Here is a 24261-nt window from a genome sequence, read left to right on the forward strand (position 1 = left end):
TGGTACTACACGGTACTGTGTTTATTTTTTATTTTTATTTTTTAAAGATTTTATTTATTTATTCATGAGAGACACAGAGAGAGCCAGAGACATAGAGGGAGAAGCAGGCTCCCTGAGGGGAGCCTGAAGCGGGACTTGATCCCAGGACCTGGGATCACCACCTGAGTCAAAGGCAGATGCTGAACCACTGAGCAGCCCAGGCATCCCAGTACTGCGTTTAAAGAGGTCTGAAAAAAATGGGGGCAACAATGATTGGAAAGACTGAGAAACTGAACAGGAGTTCCTTCGGTTCTGTTATTATATATGACCGTGTGGAGTTTTTGTGTTTGAAACTTAATACTGTAAAGCGATGCAAACTGAGACGAGTGATGTTTTTATTTGGGAAATGCACATCTCAGTTGACACAGGAAACACTTTCCTAAACTTTATTTTTTTTTTCCTCCTAAACTTTAATATTAACTTTAGGATGGAAAATTCCTTTACAGTGACTTACTGTAAAACTGAAAAACGAATCGAGAAGACAAAACATTACAACACTATGATTTAGCAGTTGCCTAATACTCGATGAGCTACTGTTTTGCTGCTCAGGAATAAAAATAGCTAGCACTGATTTGGCTCACCATGTGCTAGACTCTTCCAAACACACACGGACACACGCTCCTATTTGTAATAACTCGTGAAAACAACCCTAGCAGGTAAGTCCTGCTATGAATCTTACAAAAATAATCCGACGCACAGAAGGATGGTGACCTGCTCAGGATCATCCAACTAGGGTGGCAGCGCTGGAATGTGAGCCGGGGTCATGCGGCTCCAATCCCTGAATTCTTAGCCGCTGGTGAGACCAGACAAAGCGAAACCAAGCTCCCCAGCAACCCTGCAGGCCGATGGGAGCCCTTCCAGAAAGGACAGGAAGGCTTCTTTGCTTCCATCCAGGAGGGCTCCTTCCTATTCCAGACCGGCCCCTGCTGGCTCCGGGGCAGAGGGAGAGCCGGCTCCCCGCAGCCGCCCCCCCCCTCCCCCCTCCCCCCTCCCCCGCCCCCGGCCAGACCCAGGTCTCTCCTGGCCCTTCCCAGCTTCCGGCCGTCCGCTCCAGGCCAGGTCGCCGGCAGGGTCAGGCGCTGCCAGGAGCTCGCGAGTCCTCTATTTACTGTTTGGTTTCCATGGTGACACGTCGGGCGCCGTCAGCGCCTCCCGTCACAGGCCCCGCAGCGCGGCCCCCACCCGGCGCCGTGACGTCAGCCGCCGCTTCCGTTCTGCCCATATTTGGCGCAGCCGGCGCGTCGCCCGGGGAGGAGGCTGGGAGCCGGCCTCCCGCCTCGCCGCGCCCCCGGTTCCCGACCACGCCCCCGCGGGGTGCTGGCTGCGGCCCCGCGTCACGCGCCCCCCGCCCCCCCGCCCCCGCCTCTCCCGCGCGCAGACCCCAGGTGTGGGGGGCGGGGGACGAGGGCGTTAGGGACCCCTAGAGAGGGCGTGGCCGATGGGACGCGCTCGGAGGTCCCCCGCGCTCCTGGACTCGGGAGGCCGCTCACGAAGACCGAGGGCTGTGTCGTCCGTCCCGGGTGGGTGAGCTCGCAGCACCATGTCCTCGCCCGGCGCCGGAAGTCCTGGAAACAGCCCTCTCTCGCCTAAGTCTGTTTTATGTTTATGGGCTCGAAGCTGACATCTCGCCCGTGGCGCAGCGGAGAGCTTTGGGGCCGGAGGAGCTGGGATCAGTGTTGTCCCTTGGGGGAGGAGTGACCTTGGGAAGGTCCTTCCCGTGCCCGGCCTGGTAAACTGAGCTGTGGGCGTGGGTGCAGGGAGCGTAACGCCCGCGCAGTGTCAGCGAGGCCGGCGAGGGTGTGTGGGGTCGTCCGTCCCCTCCGACCCACCCCCTGTCCCCTGTCCCTGACCTGACCGGGAGGTCAGAGGAGCTCTGGGGGCCCCGGCAATCCTGAGCCGCGTGCACAGTAGGCGCATTTGTGCGGCTCTTGGCTCTTGGAGCCTTGCTCCTAGGAGGCGCTTAATGAACTCCGTCAACTGATTATTGAATGAATCCCGGGCACATTCCCTCCGGATTTCACCTTCATAAATCCGGATCCCCGCAATTCCTCTTACAGGCGGAAGGAAGAATATTGCGATGATTAATAATCGCGCAGCAGGGTTGCTGATGTAAAGCGATTTGCAGATGTAAAGGGCAATAAGCATTCCTGGGAGGAATCCAACGAGATTCCAGAAATCTCCGAGGGAGGGAGGGAGGGAGGGAGGGAGCGAGCCGTGGGTGTGTGCCCGGCCGTGGGCCGTGGGGCCGGGGGTGGGGCAGGCAGTGCTGCAGAGGCCGCGGCTGGGGCCTCGGGCCTCGGAACTGGCGTCTGGGGCTGACCCTTGAGCGGCTCGCCTGCGCCCCCCTCACCCCCCTCCTCCAATTCCTCAGTTTCCTTGGCCAGAGAACTGTGTGTTTTCCAGAATAGCAGAGCTGGAACGCACGTCAGACATTTCCCCCTAATCCTGCCCCCCCCTTTTTTTTAATCTCACAAATGGGAAAACAAAGGTTCAGAGATGTTGGTTCATCCATCCAAACTTGCACAGCTAGTGCACTTAGGGACATAAAGAGGATTTCTGGCTTCAAACTAGAGTTCTTTCTGCCTCACCTCTAACCTCTTGTGCTCTTGTGTCTTGGGGACCCTGCTGCCTGGCTCAGATGAGGGGGTGTGTGCAGTAAAGCTAAATACTGATTGCAGGGGATCCCTGGGTGGCTCAGCCGTTTGGTGCCTGCCTTCCGCCCAGGGCCTGATCCTGGAGACCCAGGATCAAGTCCCTGCATGGAGCCTGCTTCTCTCTCTGCCTGTGTCTCTGCCTCTCTCTCTCATGAATAAGTAAAATCTTAAAAAAAATAAAAATAAAAATAAATGCTGACTGCAGGCCTCCTGAAGGAGGCCAGGGGCACACCTGCTGCTCCACACAGCCCACAGCCCCACAGCAGGGCCTGTGGCGCTGGCCAGGAGGTGTGTGCTTCCAAAGCCACAAGCATTCCTCCTAAGGTAGCTGGAATGGCTTCTTGTCTAGGGAGCCCGAGGTGGCTGTCCTGAAACCATCTTAGACTAGCATAGTTACCCAAGCCTTGCGTTAATTAAGCTTTTCTCAGCCAAAACGAACAGCAGAAGATGCGTAGCCTGAACCCGTGGGAACCCTTTTCTGCTCATCGGAGGGTCTTTTCATGGGGCTTGGAGGTTAGATTCTGGAGGGGGAATGCCTCTCGAACGTCTCTGTCTCTCTTCCCCTCATGTCTCAACCAACTTCTCTTACATCCTACATTCTATTTCTTCCCTGATGTCTAGACTGAGCCAGAAGGCAGCTCAGACTGAGAAGGCTGGTGCCCACGGCTGGCCTCAGTCACCCCAACCGGCTGATTGGAGGAGTCTGGGCCAAAGCGGTAGAAGCAGAGGCTCTCCCCCCGGTGGACACGGGAGGCACAGCGCCCTTCTCCAGTGCAGAAGCAGCATAGTGGTGCAGTAGAGGAAGTACTCTGTTCGCTCTGATACAAAGAGCAAAATTTGGCAGAAGAAAAATAATCCCAGCCCTTGCTTTTTAAAAATATTTTATTTATTTATTCATGAGACACACACACACACACACACAGAGGCAGAGACACAGGCAGAGGGAGAAGCAGCCTTCCTGCAGCGAGCCTGATGTGGGACTCGATCCCAGGACAGCTGGGATCATAACTGAGCCAAAGGCAGACATTCAACCACTGAGCCACCCAGGTGCCCCAATCCCAGCCGTTTCGCTTTCTAGTGTATTTCTGAGGATCTGGTCAATTGGGATGCAGAAGAGACTTCTGTTGTTTCTCTTGCCTGGACTGTATTTTTCCTTCCTACTATCCAAACCCTGTCCCCTTTTCAGCCCCTATGTCAAGTTCTACCTCTTTCATAACAGCTTTTCTGACTCTCCCGTTCTGTATATCTTCTAAATACAGCTGTACACAGACCCACACACAGAAGGCACCCTTATCTATCATTAGCGTTGTTTCCCTGTGGGTGGGAGCCACGTTTTCTGTGGCTTCATGTTCATAGACTCCGTAGTGCCCAGCACAGGGCTGGGGACAGAAAGTGCTCTCAACAAGCTCTTGCTGATTAACTGATATATTAACCGATTAATCTATGCAAAAGCAAACTCTAAGCCTTCGCTTCGACAAACCTTCCAGAACTTAGTTCTTTGGGGGAATCTAGGTAGTGACCTAATTAAATATAGCCTTGCACAATAAGTGGTTCCACCAAACAATTTCACAAGAGAACACCACCGCCACCCAGAGAGGGATGAGGAAGTTTGGAGTGGACTCTCAGACACAGAGGAGGGTGACACTGTGGAAAGGTCAAGGGATGAAGGATTAGGAGGGAGGTCCCTACTCCTGGGTTCAGACAGGCAGCAGAAGCTCTGGATCCAGGTTTATATCCAGATTGCGCCACCTGCTGTGTAGCCTCAGACAAGTTTACTCCCCTCTCTGTGTGTCACTTTCTCATCTGTAAAAATAAGTACCTAGCTTCTTAGCAATATGATGAGGATAAATTGAGTTGATATTTGCAAAGTGCCTGGCACATAAGTGCTAAGTGCTATGTAACAGTTTGTAAATTAATTTTCCAGCTCAGGTGCCTTGTAAATGGGATGGGGAACATGATAGGATCTCTCGATTCCTTTCTGTCCCAGCCTTCCAGGACAGTGCATGCACTTTAGGGTCAGGCAGGCCTGAGTTGACTCTTGTCCCTGTCAGCAGTTGCGTGACTTTGGGCAAATCACTTTACTTCTTGGAGCCCCGGTTTTCTCATCTGTGAAATGAGGATAGTTGTATCTAGATTAAAATGCTGTCCAATTGCACGCTGGTAAAATACCCGTCATATAAGGAGCTTAAGAAACAGAAGCGATGGTTATTATTGATGAGAAGAGCCATATATAAAGGAGAACAGGGTCTCCAAAATCTTTGAAGTTTCAAGAATGAGTGAGCATATCGAATGGCGATGAGATCATCTCAACCGTGGAGCTCAGGGTGGAGGGGAGGCCCTGGGTCTGGGCCATGACTGGATATCACAGGCTCTGAAGAATGGTTTTACTTGCACACAAGCTCTAGGAACATTTTCTGCCCAAGGGTGCACTGAGGGTGTGGACGCAGTGGGGCTAGATGCCAGCTCTAGGCCTTTCTACCTCCTTCCCAGGAGAAGTGACTTTAGTAAGAGAGGGTGTGGGCAGGGTGGGCCTTGGAAACCTGTTGTTGTGGAGTGTGTGTGTGTGTGTGTGTGTGTGTGTGTGTGTGAATGGCCCAGGGACATCCTGCCCTGTGACCCGGACTTCCAGGACTGGTGTGGCCTCCTTCACAGCAGAACCTGTTGGCACAGCTCCTGGAAGCTGCCATTCCCAAACCTGTCTGAGGACACCTGGGACAGGTGCCGGCTCTTCTCCAAGGGGTGGGGGAGTGGGGGGAAGAGGGGTGATGATAGTCTTAAAGCCAAATTAACCTTACTTCCCTTCAGCTGCATGTGTGGAAAAGTACTAAGTGGGAGATGCAAATGTTGCTTGTAGTCCTTTGAGTTCTTTTCAAAGAGGGGGAAGGAGGGTTGCAAAATCCAACAATGATAGGGTGTTGCAATCCCAAACACGCTGGGAATCACTCTTGTGGTCCTCACACTTGATGGCTCTTGCCCTGTGACCCACAAGAAGCTGTGTGCTCCCCAGTGGCAGGGTCTATACTAAGGGAGTCACTATTCCGGGATCTCAGACACAATCTGGGACCTGGACAATCTGCCTTACGGGCTGTTTGGGGATCACACAGGAATCTGTAAGTCCCCTTCCAGCCTCATATGGCTCGTGATGGCAACAGGGTGGGCCCCAGTGACTAGCATCTCGAGCAGAATTCAAAGAAATTGTCTGTAAAAAAACAGGACCTATGCAGAGTCACAAAGGTGCTAGTATTGGTTGTCTGCGGGGAAGAGGGAATATGTTTTTGTTCTTTTTGCCTGTTTGTACTTTCTGATTTTTTATTTTTGGCAAGCGCCCATTGCTTTTGTAAGAAGAAAAGATTTTTTTTTTAAATGTTCCCAGCAGAGTGGTTTGTTTGTTTTTTTTTTTTTAAAGATAATAAATGAGAAGGTTCAAATACCTTCTGATTTTTTCTTTTTCCTTTTCCTCTCTCTCCAAAAGAAAAAATGCTCATGGTGAAAGCTTTGAAAAATCAGACAATCAAAATAAAAAATAAAAAATCACTTGTAGTCTCATCACAGAGATAATGACTGTCATTACTTTTTATTCTACCTTTCCTGTACACTTTAGTTTTATACTCTCTAGTTTCTATGCTGTGGTTTTTATGGAAATAGGGTCACGCTGTAATAATGTTTTGTAATCTGCTTTTTCTATACTGTAGATCATGAACATATTTTTCTTTTTCTTTCTTTCTTTTTTTTTAATTTATTTATGACAGTCACAGAGAGAGAGAGAGAGAGAGGCAGAGATACAGGCAGAGGGAGAAGCAGGCTCCATGCACCGGGAGCCCGACGTGGGACTCGATCCCGGGTCTCCAGGATCGCGCCCCGGGCCAAAGGCAGGCGCCAAACCGCTGCTCCACCCAGGGATCCCTTTTTTTTTTTTTTAAAGATAATTCATGAGAGACACACGGAAAGAGGCGGAGACACAGGCAGAAGGAGAAGCAGACTCCATGCAGGGAGCCCAATACGGGACTCCATCCTGGGACCCCAGGATCACGCCCTGGGCCGAAGGCAGACCCCCAACCGCTGAGCCACTCAGGTGTCCCATGAACATACTTTTCTACGTGATCAAATTTAATAGCTAGTTACATAGGAGTCTAGTTATAAGTGTCCCGCAATTTAACCAATTCTGCATTGTTGAAATATAACCTTCAGGTGGTTCCATACTTTTTTGCTATTGTAGACAAGGCTGCAAATATCTTCACGGCTAATTTTTTTGTGTGTGTACTTTTGGGGCGGGCCAAGGGTGCCCTCCTTCTTAAGGCTTTTGAATTGCAGCTGCTTGGTCAGTACAGACAGGGTCACATAGTAGAGTGCCCAGTGACAAATGGGAAGGTAGTATTGGCTCAACCAATTTACAGCTGTGTAACTGTAAAAATTATTTACCTTTTTGACACTTCAATTTCCTCAACTATAAAACTGAAATGATAGTAGTTATGTAGTTAAGACAGTTGTCAGGACCGGCTGGAAAAAATGTGTGAAGTGGTGGCTGGCACAGCACTTGAGGATCCCTCCATACGTGGAGCCCTCAGTAAACTTGTGGTTTTTGATGTATGGATTGTCGTTTCTTCTGGGGAAGAAGTTGTCCCGAAATCGAGGTCTGGTTGCCTGGAATGGTTGGAGGGGGGATCTCAGGCAGGTTTAAATGGTAAATGGTGAACATGTTAGAGAGGGGAAGGTAGAGGTCGATGAGTAGCAGAGGAGTGGCTGGTGGAGAGGAGGGTGAGGAAGGGTTAGAAGAGGAGAGAGTGGGCTGTCAGGGAGAATGGGACTCTGTGGGCAGGGCTGAGATGTCCACATGGATGTTGGTAGCAGGGCTGTGCACCAGTCACTCTGGGGGGAAGGAGAAGGAGGGGGGGATGCAGAGCCTCTACCCTCCACTCCAGTCGCCTCCCAGGCTGCTTTCTGCCTCTCTTGGAGCCCCACATTGCTTCACTCCTTGCCAGTCTTCTTTCAGTTCCTTGAGTGCGATGCTCCCCTCTGTCGTGTGACCTTTGTACATTCTCTTCCCCTCTGCCAGGAGCTCCTCCTCTCTGCCTGGCTAACTTTTAGGCAGCATCAGAGTGCAAGCTTAAAAGCTCACTTCCTCAGAGAGGCCTTCCCTGACCGTTTGGTATAAACCAGCTCCCTTCCCTCTGGTGACTGTCTCCTGGCCCTCGGTACCCACAACAATGATAGCAACATCAAGGTTTGCAGTTATGTGTGTGATGATTCTCCCGTAGCATCCCCACCAGGCTGAAAGCTCCACGAGGGTCTTTTTTTTGCTCACTATCGTATCCCTGATGCCCAGGACATAGTAGGGCCTCAATAAGTATTTATCAAAATGGAAGAAGCAACCCAATGCTTTGTGACCTGTAAAATGCTTTTACACCCATCCTGTGGCTTCAGTCCCCTCTTGATTGATGCTGGCTGATTGGCTGAAGGAACAGGAGATGTGGGGACTGGAAGGGATGCTTTTAGCCAGTTCCTCTCCCATCCTCCTTTCCCTGGAGGAAGTGGGCTTCTCTTTCTCAGACTAGAGACTTAAAATCAGTGCTTCTTGGGGATCCCTGGGTGGCTCAGTGATTGAGCGTCTGCCTTCAGCCCAGGGCATGATCCTGAAGTCCTGGGATTGAATCCCACATCCGGCTCCCTGCGTGGAGCCTGCTTCTCTTTCTGCCTATGTCTCTGCCTCTCTCTCATGACTAAATAAAATCTTTTAAAAAAAAAATCAGTGTTTTTTAAAAAAATATTTTATTTATTTATTTATTTATTTATTCATTCATTCATTCATTCATTCATTCATGAGAGAGAAGCAGAGATATAGGCAGAGGGAGAAGCAGGCTCCCCATGGGATCCCATTGTGGGGCTTGATTCCAGGATCCCAGGATTACCCTGAGCCCAACGCAGATGCTCAACCCCTGAGCCACCCAGATGTCCTTTAAAATCAGTGCTTCTTTAAGTTATGTTGTATATCAATTACCTGGGGATCTTCCTCACATGTGAATTGTGATCATGGGGGTCTAGGATCCTCCCTAGGCTCGGGTCCAAGATTCTGCATCTCTAACAAGCAACCAGATCAGGCCCCAGTTGTTGAACAGCGAGGCTTTCTATTCCGGGGGCCTCTGTGATGCCCAGGCTGAATGTTGAGTCTCTCTGCCCTCTGTCGGCCACTGCCGGGCATGGCAGTCCTTGACCAAGTAGATCAAGGGCGCCTACTGGAATTTCTAAGTCACACCAAGTTCTTGGGGGACAAGATCTTCTGCTAAAAGCAGATGGCACACAGATTCTGAAAGCAATAGGAAATGTACTGTTAATGCACCCTGGGGGCGCCTGGGTGGTGCGACTGACTCTTGGTTTCAGCTCAGGTCCTGATCTCAGGGTCATGGGATCCAGTTGGACTCGGCACCCAGCCCAGAGTCTGCTGGAGATTGTCTCTCCCTCTACCTCTTCTCCTCCTCCTGCTCGTGCCTGCGCACTCTCTCTCTCTCTAAAATAACTCAATCTTAAAAAAAAAAATTGCTCTCTGTAAAGGATCCTGCCATACTGAGGCAAAAGGAATTCCCTGAACTGAAGGATGTTAGGGCTAGGAGGGACCCTAACACTTAGCTAGTGACTGACTTTCTTCTCTCATTACTGTTTGCTCCCCCACTCCCTTTCTCCTTTTTTTTTTTTTTTAAATTAGCAGAGGCCTTTCTTTTTCTTTTTCTTTTTCTTTTTTTATTTTTTTAGCAGAGGCCTTTCTTCATATGGGCTGCATAAAGACTTCATGGGCCCTAGGTGCTTTTGGTCTCTGTGGGCTCCTTCCTCTAAAAAAATTAATTGAAAATTGTATTTTATGATTGTATTGGTATAAAGATAAATATGTTAACATATATAATATATTATAATTTTTCAGTGTGTTAATCTTTTTCTTCTGATTTTCAAAAGAAATTAGAACATTTCCTTGGATTTGTGAAAATATCATGGGCCTTCAACATCAGGCCTTTTGTATCAGCCCTTTTCTCCCCGCAGTGCCCAGGTTATATCTCTCTACCATGCCCAAGGCTGTAGGAGATGCCTCGAGGGCCAGATTGCTTTTAAAGCAGGTGACAAGGAATGCCTGGATGGCTCAGTGGTTGATCATCTGCCTTCAGCTCAGGTCATGATCCCGGGGTCCTGGAATCGAGTCCCACATCGGGCTTCCTGCATGGAGCCTGCTTCTCCTTCTGCATATGTCTCTGCCTCTCTCTCTGTATCTCTCATGAATAAATAAATAAAATATTTAAAAAAGAAATAAAGCAGGTGACCAGATAGGACATGTTAAAGGACTTATACAAAATATGAAGTGTTTACTATATACCAAGTGCTTGAAACATACTCTTTAAGTTTCAGAAAAGCCTTGTGAGATAGGAGTTACTACCCATGTTGTGCCCCCAGGGGGAAGTCAGAGTTGAGAAGGTGATGTCACTTTCTTGACATCACAGCCTAGTAGGTGGCAGATCTGGGATTTGAACTCCAGGTTGGTCTGATCCATCCAAAGACCATGCCCTTAGACAGGATGTACATTAAAGTTCCTGCCTGGATATCTTACCACATGTATATTACAGTAGCAGGGATGCTGGAGGGTAAGATGTTCAGGGGGGGCCAGAGGCTCTTTGGAAAGAGGGAGAATTGAGACTGGCTTTGGAGCAATCACTGCAGTGCTGAAGTGGCAAGACAAGGCACTTGAGGCCACAGAGATAGACAGGTGGGGGCCCTTGGTTCGGGGGACCATGAGGAGATTTCCCAAGCAGGAGGGAACTGAAAGTTAAGAAGTAGAGGGCGAGGAGGCAGGGTGTGGTTACAGAGAGTGAGGAATTTGGGCCCAATCTCATGTTCAGTGGGAGGTTTTTTTGTTTCCTTGTGCCCTAAAAACGAGTCCCAAATTATCAATAATGGGGGTGCCCTGGTGGCTCAGTCAGCTAAGCATCCACCTTCAGTTCAGGTCATGATCCCAGGGTTGTGGAATTGAGTCCTGCATCGAGCTCCTTGCTCCATGGGGAGCCTGCTTCTCCCCCTGCCCTCTGCCTGCTGCTCCCCCTGCTCGTGCTCTCTCTCTGTCAAATAAATAAATAAAATAAATATTTTGATAACGTAGTAAAGTTCTATCTGCCGATCCTGACTCAGTTAAGATCTTATCCATCAAGGGCAGCCCCGGTGGCCCAGAGGTTTAGCGCTGCCTCCAGCCTGGGGTGTGATCCTGGAGACCTGGGATCGAGTCCCATGTTGGGCTCCCAGCGTGGAGCCTGCTTCTCTCTCTGCCTCTCTCTCTCTCTCTCTCTCTCTCTCTCTCTGTGTCTCTCATGAATAAATAAATAAAATCTTAAAAAAAAAAATCTTATCTGTCAAGTGGGAGTTCTGAACTTTGCCCCACACTCTCAGAGTTGTTAGGAAGTTCAAATGAGCATCAGCTCCATAAGGATGGGGAAGCCCATGTCTGATTCAGGTGGTATCTCCAGGGCCTGGCACTCAGCCCTTGGTTCATGAAAGACTGGTGGACCTCGATTCTACACATCTCTCTTTTTTTTTTTAATTTTTTTTATTTTACACATCTCTTTAAAAGCAGTAAGTAGGGAAGTAGCTGGCTGGAGAAAGGGCCCTTAGCCAGAAGAGGGCGCTGTTCAGCGAAACAAGGTTTGGTATTAGGAGCCGCCTGGATCTTCAGGATTGCAGATGGAGAATTTGCATCTCTGGGTTTTGCTCTAAACTCGGGGATTTAGGTGATCAAATCATTCTACATTCTTATATTAACTCTTCTTTTTTTTTTTTTTAAGATTTTATGTATTTATTCATGAGAGACACAGAGAGAGAGAGAGAGAGAGAGAGAGAGAGAGAGGCAGAGACACAGGCAGAGGGAGAAGCAGGCTCCACGCAGGGAGCCGGACTTGGGACTCCATCCCAGGGCTCCAGGATCACCCCCCCGGGCCGACGGCAGGCACTAAACTGCTGAGCCACCCAGGCGTCCCTTAACTCTTGTCTTCTAACTAGGAAAAGTGGCTAAGATGCTGTTTAGTCCCTCTATTTCATGTTCTCTTAATGCTTTAGGCACTTAATAACGTGAAATTATTTTTTTGGGGAACAGTACCTAAAACAGCAACCAGTTTATTATATCTCGAGATTTTGTGAGTTAGGAATTAAGACAGGCATTAGCTAGGAAGTTCTGTTCAGTATGGCACAGACTGATGATGTCCTCTGTGGTATTTGGCTGGGAGGTGGGCTGGTTTGGAGGGTCTACAACACAGATGTAATTTTACATTTTGTGTGATTATTTTTGTGTCTGTCTCTCTCACTAGTGCAGAAGCTACCAAGGCACTGGAACTGTGTGTGTTTCTATCACTTTATCACTAGTGGCTAGCAAAGCGCCTGGCCAGTTGAGACTTAGTAAATATTTGTTAAATAAGTATTTGTTGAATCAATGATGTAATTTTTATAAAGAGTGTCAGGATCCTCAGAAAACAGGCATCGGTGGAAGTCGATGATGATAATTGCTCAGTAAGTGCCAAGACTAAGCTAAGTATTCTACAACCTGGGTAGCTGGCATAATTCACCCCTGTTTTATAGACGAGGAGCTGAGGCTGACTGACCTGACACAGCTTCAAAAGGTGACACACGAGAAGCCCCTTTTATACCACAAATCAGAGAATCTGGGGATAAACTCAGGAACCCTGGAGTCCAAGCAAGTTACTAAAATGAGTTATTTGGGAGAGAATGACCTGATGAAATGGCAAAAGGCTAGTCAGTGTGGTTTCAGATTGGTCCCAAACAACGTTCCAGATTCCTGCTTCTAGAGTTATCCAAATAGTAGAAGCAAAACCACCCCAAATGTTGAGGGGAAAATTCACTTGGATGTCTATTGCTACATTCACCTTCCACTGTTCCTCAGAAATCCACATAATTGTTTCTTCTTCTTGGTTTTATTTATTTATTTATTTATTTATTTAAAAAGATTTTATTTATTTATTCATGAGAGGCACAGAGAGAGGCAGAGACAGGCAGAGGGAGAAGCAGGCTCCCTGCAGGGACCCTGATGTGGGACTCGATCCCAGGACCTGGGATCACACCCTGAGCCGAAGGCAGATGCTTGGCCACTGAGCCACTCAGGTGCCTCTGGTTTTATTTATTTTTGATGTTAATGCATAGTTGGATTGTTCTGTCAACATGGTGTGCTGCTTCTTCAGTTTCATGAAACAATGAGCTGGCCTTTGGTCATGAGTGTGGCATCAGAAAACCAAGACGAGTCAGTAGGAGTGTCGTTGATTGAAGTTGTCCCAAGGATCAGAGAATTAATGGATTCTCTGATACCTCGGCTTCCTATAGGCTTTGCTTTGCCTGAAAGGCTCTTCTAGCTCTCCCTACTGTGATGGGGAAATACCCCAGGGTGCCAGGAAATTCCTGCCTGGGCAGGGAGCTGACTTCCTGGTTAGTAACCCAGGGAGTCTAAGCCCAGCCCCCTGCAACCAATCAGCAGCAGAGATGCCTCAAACTGACAAGCAAAACGAAGCCCAACAAAAGCAGCTGGAACTTGAACAAACAGATTTGGGTGAGGCTGGGAGGGGAGTCAGGCCTGGCGTCATCCAGGCTCTAGGCCAGGCCGTTGTCTTGGTGACAGCCAGCCCGTTTACCAGCGGGCAGCAGAGCCAGTTTTCTGAGGGGGAAGCCTAGGGAGGGGGGCTGGGGTGCCCAAGGTGGCCTGCACTTCTCTAAGTAATGGTAATCCAGAGAAGGCAGGGCCACTTCCAGAGAGTAGTGCCTTCTCACAGGACCTGGGTGGGTGACCTGGGGTGCCAGGCAGTGGGCTGGGAGAGGCTGGCCAGCTTGGGAGGGAGGGAAGTGGCCACTGAACTAGCAAAGAGGCCTTTGGAAAGGCTGGAAGGCTTTCCGGGCAGAAAGGATTTGCAGCTGTTTTAGCTTTCTTGGTGAAACATGAATTGAAGTAGATCACAGAGTTCTCTAAAACAAAACAAAAACACAAAACAACACAACAACAACAACACACACACACAGGCCACTGGATGGGGGTGTGTGTCTTTGGGAATCTCAGAGGTGAGAATGTCTTGTATCCCTCTCTAGGAGCTCTTTTGCTTTTCCTTTTTTTCTCCCCTCCTCTCCCCTTCCCTTCCCTCCCCTCTGATCCTCCCCTCCCCTCTCCTGTGTCCCCTGTCATAACTACCTCCCCTGTTCTCCCCCCACCCTTTTCTTTTTTGCTGATGTCCGCAAGTCAAGTAATTACTCGGAGGGCAAGAGGAACGAACAGCATTCAGCGTAAAACAAATGTTAGCAAACATCTGCTTTGCAGCGCAGGGCCTGTGAGGTGTTCGCGTCCATGAGGGTAGGTTACTTTAGGGTAAAGAGTAGACACCTTTCTGCCCTCCGAGACATTGCAGATGTGGTGGCTGCTGTGTCACACTTGTGTCATTAGGTGGCAGAAAGAGAAGCTTGTCTACGCTGAGTGTTCTGGCCCATGAACATCTGGATAATTAATAGTCTGACACTTGACTAAAAAAAAAAAAGGCATTCTTTCTGGCTAATGTGCAATATTAGCAAAACAAATGCAGTGGAGGAAAGAATCCTGGTATGTCCTCCTAGAAATCTTGCTGCTAAAGCGTCTGCCACGCCAAAGGACAAGCACTGTGTGAGTCCTCTTAAGGGAGGGACCTAGAGCAGGACCTTTGCAGAGACAAGATGTAGAAAGGTGGTTCGCAGGGGTCAGGGAAGGGAAGGTGGGGGTTAGTGCTTCATGGGTCAGAGTTTCAGTTTGGGAAGGTGAAAGGGGTTGTGGAGATGGATGGTGGTGAGGGCTGCCCAGCACTGTGAATGTGCTTAATGCCACTGAGCTGTACACTTGACAATGATCAAAATGGTCAATTCTGTGTTACTAGATTTTATCACAATTTAAAATGTCAATTAGAGGGGCACCTGGGTGGCTCAGTGGTTGAGTGTGTCTGCCTTTGGCTCGGGTTGTGATCTCCCGGGTCCTGGGATCGAGTCCCGCATCAGGCTCCCTCCAGGGAGCCTGCTTCTCCCTCTTCTATGTCTCTGCCTCTCTCTCTGTGTCTCTCATGAATAAATAAAATCTTGGGCAGCCCGGGTGGCTCAGCGGTTTAGTGCCGCCTTCAGTCCAGGGTCTGATCCCGGAGGCCTGGGATCGAGTCCCACGTCGGGCTACCTGCACGGAGCCTGCGTCTCCCTCTTCCTGTGTCTCTGCCTCTCTCTCTCTGTGTCTCTCATGAATAAATAAATAAAACCTTTAAAAATAAATAAATAAATAAATAAATAAATAAATAAATAAATAAAATCTTAAAAAAAATGTCAAGTAGAGACTGCCTTCTCATTGTACCAGGAGACAGGGGCATTTGTTTGAAGGCCGATGCCTGGGGTTTGCTGGTTTACCTCCTGTGCCTTGGCTGTGCCATCACAGAGAGGACTTTCGTCTCCCTTCAGCCAGTAATGAGGAATGGACTTGAAAGCACCGAGTGAGCAGAAAGGCACCACAAGGACGTGAAATATGGCTAAGATATTATTTCAAAGCTCCTTGTTAAGGTACCCAAATGCCCGGGGGGGAAGCTGAAGGGAGGAAAGGGAAGCTTTGGAGGAAACGAAGGAAAGCATGATATTTGGCAATCACAGGGGCTGGAAAAAGCCCAAACACCATGGGAGAGGGAGAAGAGAACTTGGGGCTCCTTCTTAGGGACCAGAAGGTAGGACCGACTTGGGCTATCACAGCGATTTAAAACACTTCTCCCTTTTGCCTGGCCTAAATTGAGAAACAAGTTAAGCCCACCCATAAGGAGGAAATGAAACGAAATGAAACAATGTCAAAACATCACCTCTCAAATTTCATGAAGGGAAATGGTACAGTTACAAAACGATGCTGGGTCAAAGTTTATGGGTCTGGAACCCAAATGTGCTGGTGGAACTCAAGTCACCATCGGTTTCATTAACAGTTAACAGTTTAGTCAGAGTGACTTTTTTTCATCCTGAAAGAAATACTCAAATTCATCACCACCACCATTTACCCACCACATGTTATGTTAGCATATATTAGGATGTGCTCAGCACTCATCTAAATGTGGTTCATACCTTATCTTTTCATTTCTTTTTTTTTTTTTTTATCTTTTCATTTCTTATAACAACCATGCAAGGTACATCTTTGAGGATAACAACATGAGAGTCCTGTTTAGCGTTTGTTCTTTTTGGTTCTTTGTTTCCTCATCTATAAAATGAGGAAACTAGCTAGCTAACAGCTAGAGTAGTTTAGCAGCTTGCCCCTAGTCACACAGTTGGTAAGTAGTAATGGCAGGATTTGAACTCATGTCTGACTCCAGAGCTCTCCACCAGAACACCACACTACACTGGAGAAGACACTATTGCTGAAAAGCTTCTTTTCTTTTCTTTTCTTTTTTTTCTTTTCTTTTCTTCTTTTCTTTTCTTTCCTTTTCTTTTTTTCTTCTTTTCTTTCTTTCTTTTTAAAGATTTTATTTATTTATTCATGACAGACACGCAGAGAGGGAGAGAGAGAGGCAGAGACACAGGCAGAGGGAGAAGCAGGCTCCCTGCAGGGAGCCTAATGTGGGACTCGATCCCAGGACCCTGGGATCATGACCTGAGCCGAAGGCAGATGCTCAACCACTGAGCCACCCAGGTGCCCCTCTGAGAAGCTTCTGAAACAAACTGGTAATGAATATTTTGCTCTGGGAGCAATTTGAATGAGCAATTGGTAAATTGCTTTATCGTAACATTGCATGATGTCACATTGACATACAATGGGGAAGAGCAATGAGTACCATGAGTGTGTCTTCACAGCAATCTGGCTCTAAAGTTGCATGAAACCACCAAGTACAGAGTATAGAAAAATGCTTGGCTGTGTTATGTGTGTACATGTGCATGTGTTGTGGTGTCTTCTATGTGTTATTCTGTGTTGTATGTTGTATGTGTTACGTGTGTTATGCATATATCACATGTATATCAGTGAGTTGTGTAAGTGAAGGAGACTTGCCTGATGCCTGATTTCTTCAACACTGAAGACCAGACGTTCCAGCAGCCAACACTTTCTTGGTGCTCGCTATGAGCCAGGCACTCCTCTCAGTGCTTCACATGTAATCACTTGTTCATCTTTGCAACAGTCCTGAGCAGTAGTTACTAATAGTATCCTCATTTGATGAATAAGGAAGTGGAGACACAGAAGCATCAATTACCTTACTCTAAACCACCCAATAGTAAAAAGTGGAGCTGGGATTGGAACCCAGGGAGATTGGCTTCAAACTATGTGGTCTTTTTTTTTTTTTTTTTTTTCTTTATCTTAACTGGTGCTCCCAAATCACCATGCAGAAGAGGACAGAATTATCCTCATTCTGTGGTGAAGAGCCTGTGGACCATGTGAACACAGGTTGACTGAGACAATCAGCACTCTCCAGTTAGACGTTAGCCGAGGTGAGACAGTCATTGCTGGCCTCGCAGCGCATGTGTGATTGCTATCAATTTAATGATTATTAAGAATTGAGAAGGATTGTTGTCAAAAATCACACTTGTGAAATCTGTACAGACAAAATGGTTTCATTGATTTGTTTCCTCTTAAACTCTACCTAGAGATGACAAGTATCTATGGATCAGATGTTCTCTGGTTCATGAGGATGGACTGTGATTTATTTGAGATAGGATGGCATTTCTTCTCTTGTCTTTCTTCACTTGCCTTTCTGGGGCCTGTCACTTGGAAGTTGAGGATAACAGAAAAAGGTCTTTGGTAATGCCATTCAAACATTTTTTTTTTATTTTTTTAATTTATTTATGATAGGCACACAGTGAGAGAGAGAGAGGCAGAGACACAGGCAGAGGGAGAAGCAGGCTCCATGCACCGGGAGCCCGATGTGGGATTCGATCCCAGGTCTCCAGGATCGCGCCCTGGGTCAAAGGCAGGCGCCAAACCGCTGCGCCACCCAGGGATCCCGGTAATGCCATTCAAAGTGGAGGAGGAGACGGAGCCTGTTATATAACAACACAAAGGCAGTGGTTATCCATCCATCCATCCTTCGATCCATCGATCCATCCATCCATCCATCCAACAAATGTCTACTGAGCACCTGTTTTATGTCAGGTACTGTTTTAGGTGACAAACACTCAGAGATGAATGAGATAAAGTAGTTGCTTTTGTGGAGCATCTATTCTTGTGGAGAAAGAAGACATCAAACAACTGAATAAATATAAACACAAGAGAAGTCTAGACAGAGATAAGGGCTATGAAGAAAATAAAGCAGGGGAAGGGGAGAAGAGAGTATGGCACGTGGCCACAGGGGATTATCTGAGGCTCTGCAATGTGGTTAATCTAGCTATGTAAAGAATTATCTTAAAAAAAAAAAAAAGAATTATCTTAAACATCCCAAGCCTAGACCCCACTCTCAGTGGACTGCTTTCTTCTTGTTTCCCTCCTCCCACAGGATCTGAGGGTAACCCATGTTCTAAGCCCTCAGTGGCAGAATGGAGGTAGACGAGGGACATTTAAGCAGGGAATGAGGAGAAGGAAAAGCTAGACCCTAGCGAGGGGAGCAAAGCATTCGAGGGCTTGGGGCCCAGGGGTTGAAGCGTCAGTGGTTGTTCATTGATTGCCTACTCAATATCCATTCCTCTTCTCTGTAATTCCTACTAGCACTCATATCTGCCTCCTAGGTTTGGGCGGGATATCAAGGGGGTTCCTGACTGTCCTAGTGATCAGCATAATCTCAATCCTTTTGTCTCCGTGATCAGTTCAGACTGGGAAGTGTGACACTTGAGTCTTCTGATGGGTAAAGAAGTGAAGTTCTCTCCCCTCCTGGTGTAAGTACAGATACAGGTAGCCCCGAGACCATCTTATGACCTTCATGGAAGCCACCTTGAGGACAAAGCCAACACATGGAAGAAGGCAGCGAGCAGAGAAGTAGAGCCAGGCTTCCAGTTGCTCTTGAAATGCATAGCATTGGATTTTTCCCCTTGTGAACCGATTCATGCATTCACAACATTTTGAGTGCTTATGATGTGCTCAACACTGTTCTACGTGTTGTTTGGGAAAAATCCCTGTCCAGTTTTTGTTGGTTTTTCTTTTACTAGCATGGGAGGGGGGGTGGGCAGATGATCATCAGAGTCAGTCTGCCTAGGTTTTAATTGTGGCTCCACGTCTCCGTGGCTGTGTGACATCAGACAAATTATTAAATCTCTCTGTGCATCAGTTTCCACATACAAAAAGGAGATAATTCTAGTGCCTACCTCATAGGATGGTTGACTATACTCTCACTTAATTTAAGTGGGGATTAAGTGAGAGAATGTGAAGGGTGTAGGACAAGACTGGACATGTAGTATGTGCTTGCTGTGGGGGCTCTGATGTGTCACCCAGTCCACACTTTGGGAATAGAAGACTTATTTCCCCCAACCACTGGGAGTCTTTTAGAAGTATTGTCCCAGGGGAAGATGACCTTGTTACCCTAAGGCCAGGGTCTCTTTCCGGGAGCAGTCTACATCCAATGACTGATCTATGAGGAAGTATAAATGGTTAGATCCCTTGCCTCAACTTGGGACAACTCTGGAAGGTCACACAGGTCCTGGACCTCTCCCTGGGGTGAATGGAAGCCTTTGTTGGGCTTCCTTCTTAGCTCAGCTTCTCCCTCTGCCCACTTCTGCTTCTTTTTCTTCCCTTTCTGTGGACATGGATCCAAGCAGCACATCGTGCATGCTACTCTTTGAGTTTCTTCTCAGGAACCCAATGTCTGACTCAATAAATGTTAGTTGTTATCCTCACCCCCATCCTCATCTAAAAGCATCCTAAGTTATAGAGAAAATAAGAGAAAGTGTATAAAGGGGAAAGGCCTTCCTACCAACTAGGAAAGGGTGACCACATGGTGCGATGCAGAATGGCAAGAACAAAAACCCCATACCTTTTGGGGTATGAGCTGAGGGGTTGTGCCTGGAGTAGGGAGTCCTTCCCAATCCTCATCTCCAGTTCTGTGTGGATTGGAATTGGTGGCATGAACCTCAACTAGAGCTCTGTGTATGAGCTAGACTGGCCAACAGTAAGATTTTTATTTCTTAATGGATTGTACCACCCTCTCCCTTCCAATATTAAGGGTGTAGTACAGGGTTACACTTTTACCTTGTTATTCAATTTCCTGCCACGGCTATTCTGGGAATTTGGCAAGCGCTTTTCACCTATAAAAGCTCAGCTTTTAGTGCTGTGATGGGTGGACTGGTTGGAAAGGGACAGAGGCTCCTGGTTTTATAGTCACACGGGGGCAGGAGTTTGCTTTCTTGAATCTGGAGAGCTATCAGGACACTGGTATTCACAGGCTGAATCTGGCAAATGAAAACCAGGATTTAGCACATACCCCATTCATAGCTTTGCTGGAGGGGGAAGCTTCTTTCTGTCCTCTGGATTTTTAAAGCCAAGTGATGGTGACACAGGAAAGCAAACTGGTTGTGCTCTCTCGAACGTGCTAATGGATACAACTGAACCCCACAACATCTTTCAAGGGCTCACCACGGGCAAGCACTGTGTGTGTGCATGTGTGTCCGTGTGCGTGTGTGTAAGACAGAGAGAGAAGACAGGTCCCTACCATCTGTAGGGGTGGTAAGCCATGTTGCTAAACAACATGTTACCCGGCACAATGGATTTAGAACCAAACAGATCAGTGCTCAAAACCGGAGTCGAACCCGAGTCAAGTTCTAGCTCTGTTATTGAAAGATGCAGTTTTATATTTGGGGCGACATAAAGCTCTGGCGACCAGTGGGTAGGAGAGGTTAACCCTGGAGAAAGGAACTGTCTTGTTTGCCATGTTATTTATGAATATTCAATTTTGCTATAGAAAATGAGAGAAATTAAATATAGAAGCAAGTAGCTTATGAGATTTTTTTTTTTTTTAGACAGAGTTAAAATAAATAGAACATATATGGGCTGGATATAGATCAAATCAGAATGTTACTTATAGACAAGGGATGAGAAGACCAAGTAAACCTTAAATATTTATAAGGCACGGATCACGTCTTCTCCAGATTGAAGCAATGTGACTCCTCTGTTGGCCGCTCAGTGGTGATGCTCCAAGAAACCTAGCTAAAACCCACAGCTGCTCAGCAGCTTACTTGGGGTGCTGTAGTGTGAACAGGTGTACTTGGCCCTGAGTCGTCCCAATAGGAGCTCTTTTGTGTGTTTATTTCAGGTGCCACCTTCAGCTGTTCCCGGGGCTTGCCCTCAACACTGACCTCCGTAGCCACACCAGCAGGAGAGAAGGCTGCTGTGGCAGAGAGAGAACAACATCTGTGGACGTTGTGTGACCCAGGACTGAGGTAGGGCAGGCCTTTTACCTGCTTGCCCTCATCCTAAGTGTGTTCACCCGTCCCATCTCTTTGCCTTGCTTCTTTTCAGTGCGTGCTCTAAGTTGATGAAACGAATGGTGTGATTGAAGCATCTTAATTTGGCCCATGAGCCTTTGTGTTCTGTGACCTCTGGTATAGGCGGCCTGGAAGGAGAGTTAGAAGCTATCATTGCCTTCAGGTAACTTCTCAAATGGCACAGGAGTCGTAGCTTGGGTTTTCTGGAAGCATTAGCTCAGGCTTCCTGGAAGCAAAGCCCAAGACATCAATTCTTGTGCAAGTGATTTATGAGGGGGCTCCGTCTGGAGAAAAAGTCTGTGAGGAAGTGAGAAAGACAGGGTGGGAGAAGGGAAGAGGTCACACAAAGATGAGGTCCAATTGAAGTAAAACCTCAGTCTGGCCCCAGGGAGAGCTCTGAAGCATGGATGGCACTGCAGGTTTGAGCTTCCTTGAGGCAAGAAGGCCAGCCTTTTGTACCTTGTGTCAGGGAATGGATGCACCAGCCGAGGGAAGGAGGTTTGGGGGGGGGGGGGGCACACCAGTGGCATCTGCTACATGTGGTTGATCTAAACTCCCTCCCGGGTGGCTTCTGGTGGCAAGGGAGTGAAGAAAGAGCTTAGTAGGTTGGGAACGTTGTGGGAGAAAGGACTGGAGATGGATGGTACAATATGACTTGGAAGGGTCTGAAGCCAGAGGCAGGAGTCATGGGCAGGAAGCCATAGGGAGCCACGGTGTGTTCTTGAGCATATGTACGATTTGGAGCAATGCTTAGGAAGAGAGCCATGTGACATTGGTATGTGTTGCAAGGAAGCTGCTGGCAAAGAGGGCAGCTGGGCCTGGTCTGGGCACTACTACAGGTAGCTTGAAAGTATCTCTCTCCTCTGTAGCCTTTGGGCAGCTCTATATGCTCAGAAGCCTACTTTACCAGGGTCTAGTTTTGCAGCCCACTTCCTGGTCTTAATCTCCCATGATTCCCTTGTCCCGAAGGAAAAGGGACAGATACCACATGCCTAGGAGGTGGGCCTCCCTAGACCAGTGTAGGGTGGGCGGGGTGGGGAGAGGTGCATTGCTGGAGGTTCTCCCTTGGAGAACACCTCATAAAAAGCTCAGCAGAGATCTAGGCGGGCTACAGAGGGCTGATGAATGCTGGAGTCCTACAAACCGATCTGGCTCCAAGTAAGGTTACCTGATCTCCAAGTAATACAGAGCTTTTAAGCCTCTGGCTTTTGTCCGAGGCACTGTAGCCACCTGATCAGCAGCAGGCTGGAGATTCTTGGCTTCAGACCCAGCCAGCCTCCAAGCAATGATCCCTCCTCAGGGCAGAGGTTTTGATTGTCTATCAAAACTTTAAGGGCAGTGGTCCCTCAACTCTAACATGCAAGAGCACTACCTGGAATGCTTTCTGAAAGCACAGACTTCTGGGCCTCACCTGCAGAGATTCAGACTTGGTAGGTCTAGCGTGGGGGTGAGGAATTTGCAGTTGAAGTAGGCACCCCCATGACCGGGAACAGGCTGTTGCAAGGGTCATCAGTGGAGAGGGGGGAGATCCAGCACAGATTTACTCAGGAAACCACGCAGCCCTGTGAAGTAGGTGATATGATTTTCAGTCTTCTCAATTTATAGATGGATAAACTTAGGCTCAAAGGATTTAGCTAAGCTTCCCAAACTCTCAAAACTAGTAAATGACAAAGCTCAGATTCTAATCCACTTACGTAGAGACTGTGCTGCTGTCTGAGATCTGGAGAAAGAATCATAGGGGGTCTAGCCGCATCCACATCTAGGCTCATCTCCCGACACCCCCCAATATGAGCCTTCCGGAGCCAGGCCAATGGTATCAGGGAGGAACAGGCGAAGTTGTGCCGCAGTAACAAAGGAGCCATGGGGTTCCTTTCTTGTCCACACTACGTGGCCATTCAGACCAGCAGGGGGCTCCATTCATTATAGTCACTCAGGCATCCAGGCTCATAGAAGCTCTACGTTGGCATGTGTTTCCTCGAAGATCAGATCGAAGATCGCAGAGGTAGAGAAAGAGGACACTGGCTCCTGAACCATGCACTTCTGTGGAAGTGAATTGGTGTCACTTCTACTCAAATTTCAGCAGCCACGGAAGTCCCACAGCCCTGTCTGAATTCATCGGGGTGTGGAAATGTCAACAAGAACATGGTCCACCACACCAGTATCCACTCATAAGAGCTGAATGTGCTTTTTATTTTATTTTGATTTATTTTATTATTTAAAAAATATTTTATTTATTTATTCATGACACACACACACACACACACACACACACAGAAGCAGAGACACAGGCAGAGGGAGAAGCAGGGTCCATGCAGGGAGCCCGACACGTGACTTGATCCCGGGTCTCCAGGATCACACCCTAGGCTGAAGGCAGGTGCTAAACCGCTGAGCCACCTGGGCTGCCCCCCCCCTTTTTTTTAAAGATTTCATTTAGGGATCCCTGGGTGGCGCAGAGGTTTGGCGCCTGCCTTTGGCCCAGGGCGCGATCCTGGAGACCCGGGATCGAATCCCACGTCAGGCTCCCGGTGCATGGAGCCTGCTTCTCCTTCTGCCTGTGTCTCTGCCTCTCTCTCTCTCTCTCTCTCTCTGTGTGTGACTATCATAAAAAAAAAAGATTTCATTTATTCATGAGAGACATATACAGAGAGAGGCAGAGACGCAGGCAGAGGGAGAAGCAGGCTCCATGCAGGGAGCCCGATGCGGGACTCAATTCTGAGGCTCCAGGATCACGCCCTGGGCTGAAGGCAGGCACTCAACCGCTGAGCCACCCAGGCATCCCATGAATGAGCTTTCTTTTCTTATGTCTTTGCACATGCTGTTCCATCTGCCTGTTCCATCTGTCCTGTCCCTGCTTCTCATCAACTCAGTGTCTAATTCTAGACTCCCCTGCCATCAGCTCTGGGCAGCCTTTCCTGAACTGTCCTGGCCTCCAGCCACCAACCCCCCCCCCGCCCTCCCGCCCCACAGCCCTGAGCTGATCTCTGTTAGGACGTATGTCATATTACATTGCAACTGTCAGTCTGTCTGTCCCCCACCTACTGGACCGTGGGCTCCTGGGAGACGAGAACATGTAGTAGAGACAAGCCCCACAACCTCCAGCCCCTGGGAGGCAGGAGGTGTGCAGATGCTCAGGGGCAGAATAAGGACGGAGGAAGAGCTGGATTCTGGAGGTTTCGTGAACCGCCTCCTC

At 48.2% G+C, this 24261-nt stretch overlaps 1 protein-coding gene and 1 non-coding gene across 2 annotated transcripts in view; both read left to right on the top strand.

Annotated features, from left to right (window-relative positions):
- The first annotated feature begins 1431 nt into the window (after positions 1 to 1431).
- The window catches only part of JDP2 (Jun dimerization protein 2), a 143926-nt gene continuing 121096 nt past the window's right edge, over positions 1432 to 24261 (top strand). Inside the window, exons 1-2 of the mRNA XM_072839354.1 lie at positions 1432 to 1559; positions 20900 to 21026. The gene's annotated coding sequence lies outside the window, so the exon portion shown is untranslated. The remainder of the gene's footprint in view (positions 1560 to 20899; positions 21027 to 24261) is intronic.
- On the top strand, positions 14089 to 14219 carry LOC140640787 (small nucleolar RNA SNORA17). Its single transcript, XR_012037420.1, has one exon. It is a non-coding gene; the product is annotated as a small nucleolar RNA SNORA17 (small nucleolar RNA).

This window comes from Canis lupus, chromosome 9 (genome assembly GCF_048164855.1).
Source record: "Canis lupus baileyi chromosome 9, mCanLup2.hap1, whole genome shotgun sequence".
Taxonomy (NCBI): Eukaryota; Metazoa; Chordata; class Mammalia; order Carnivora; family Canidae; genus Canis; species Canis lupus.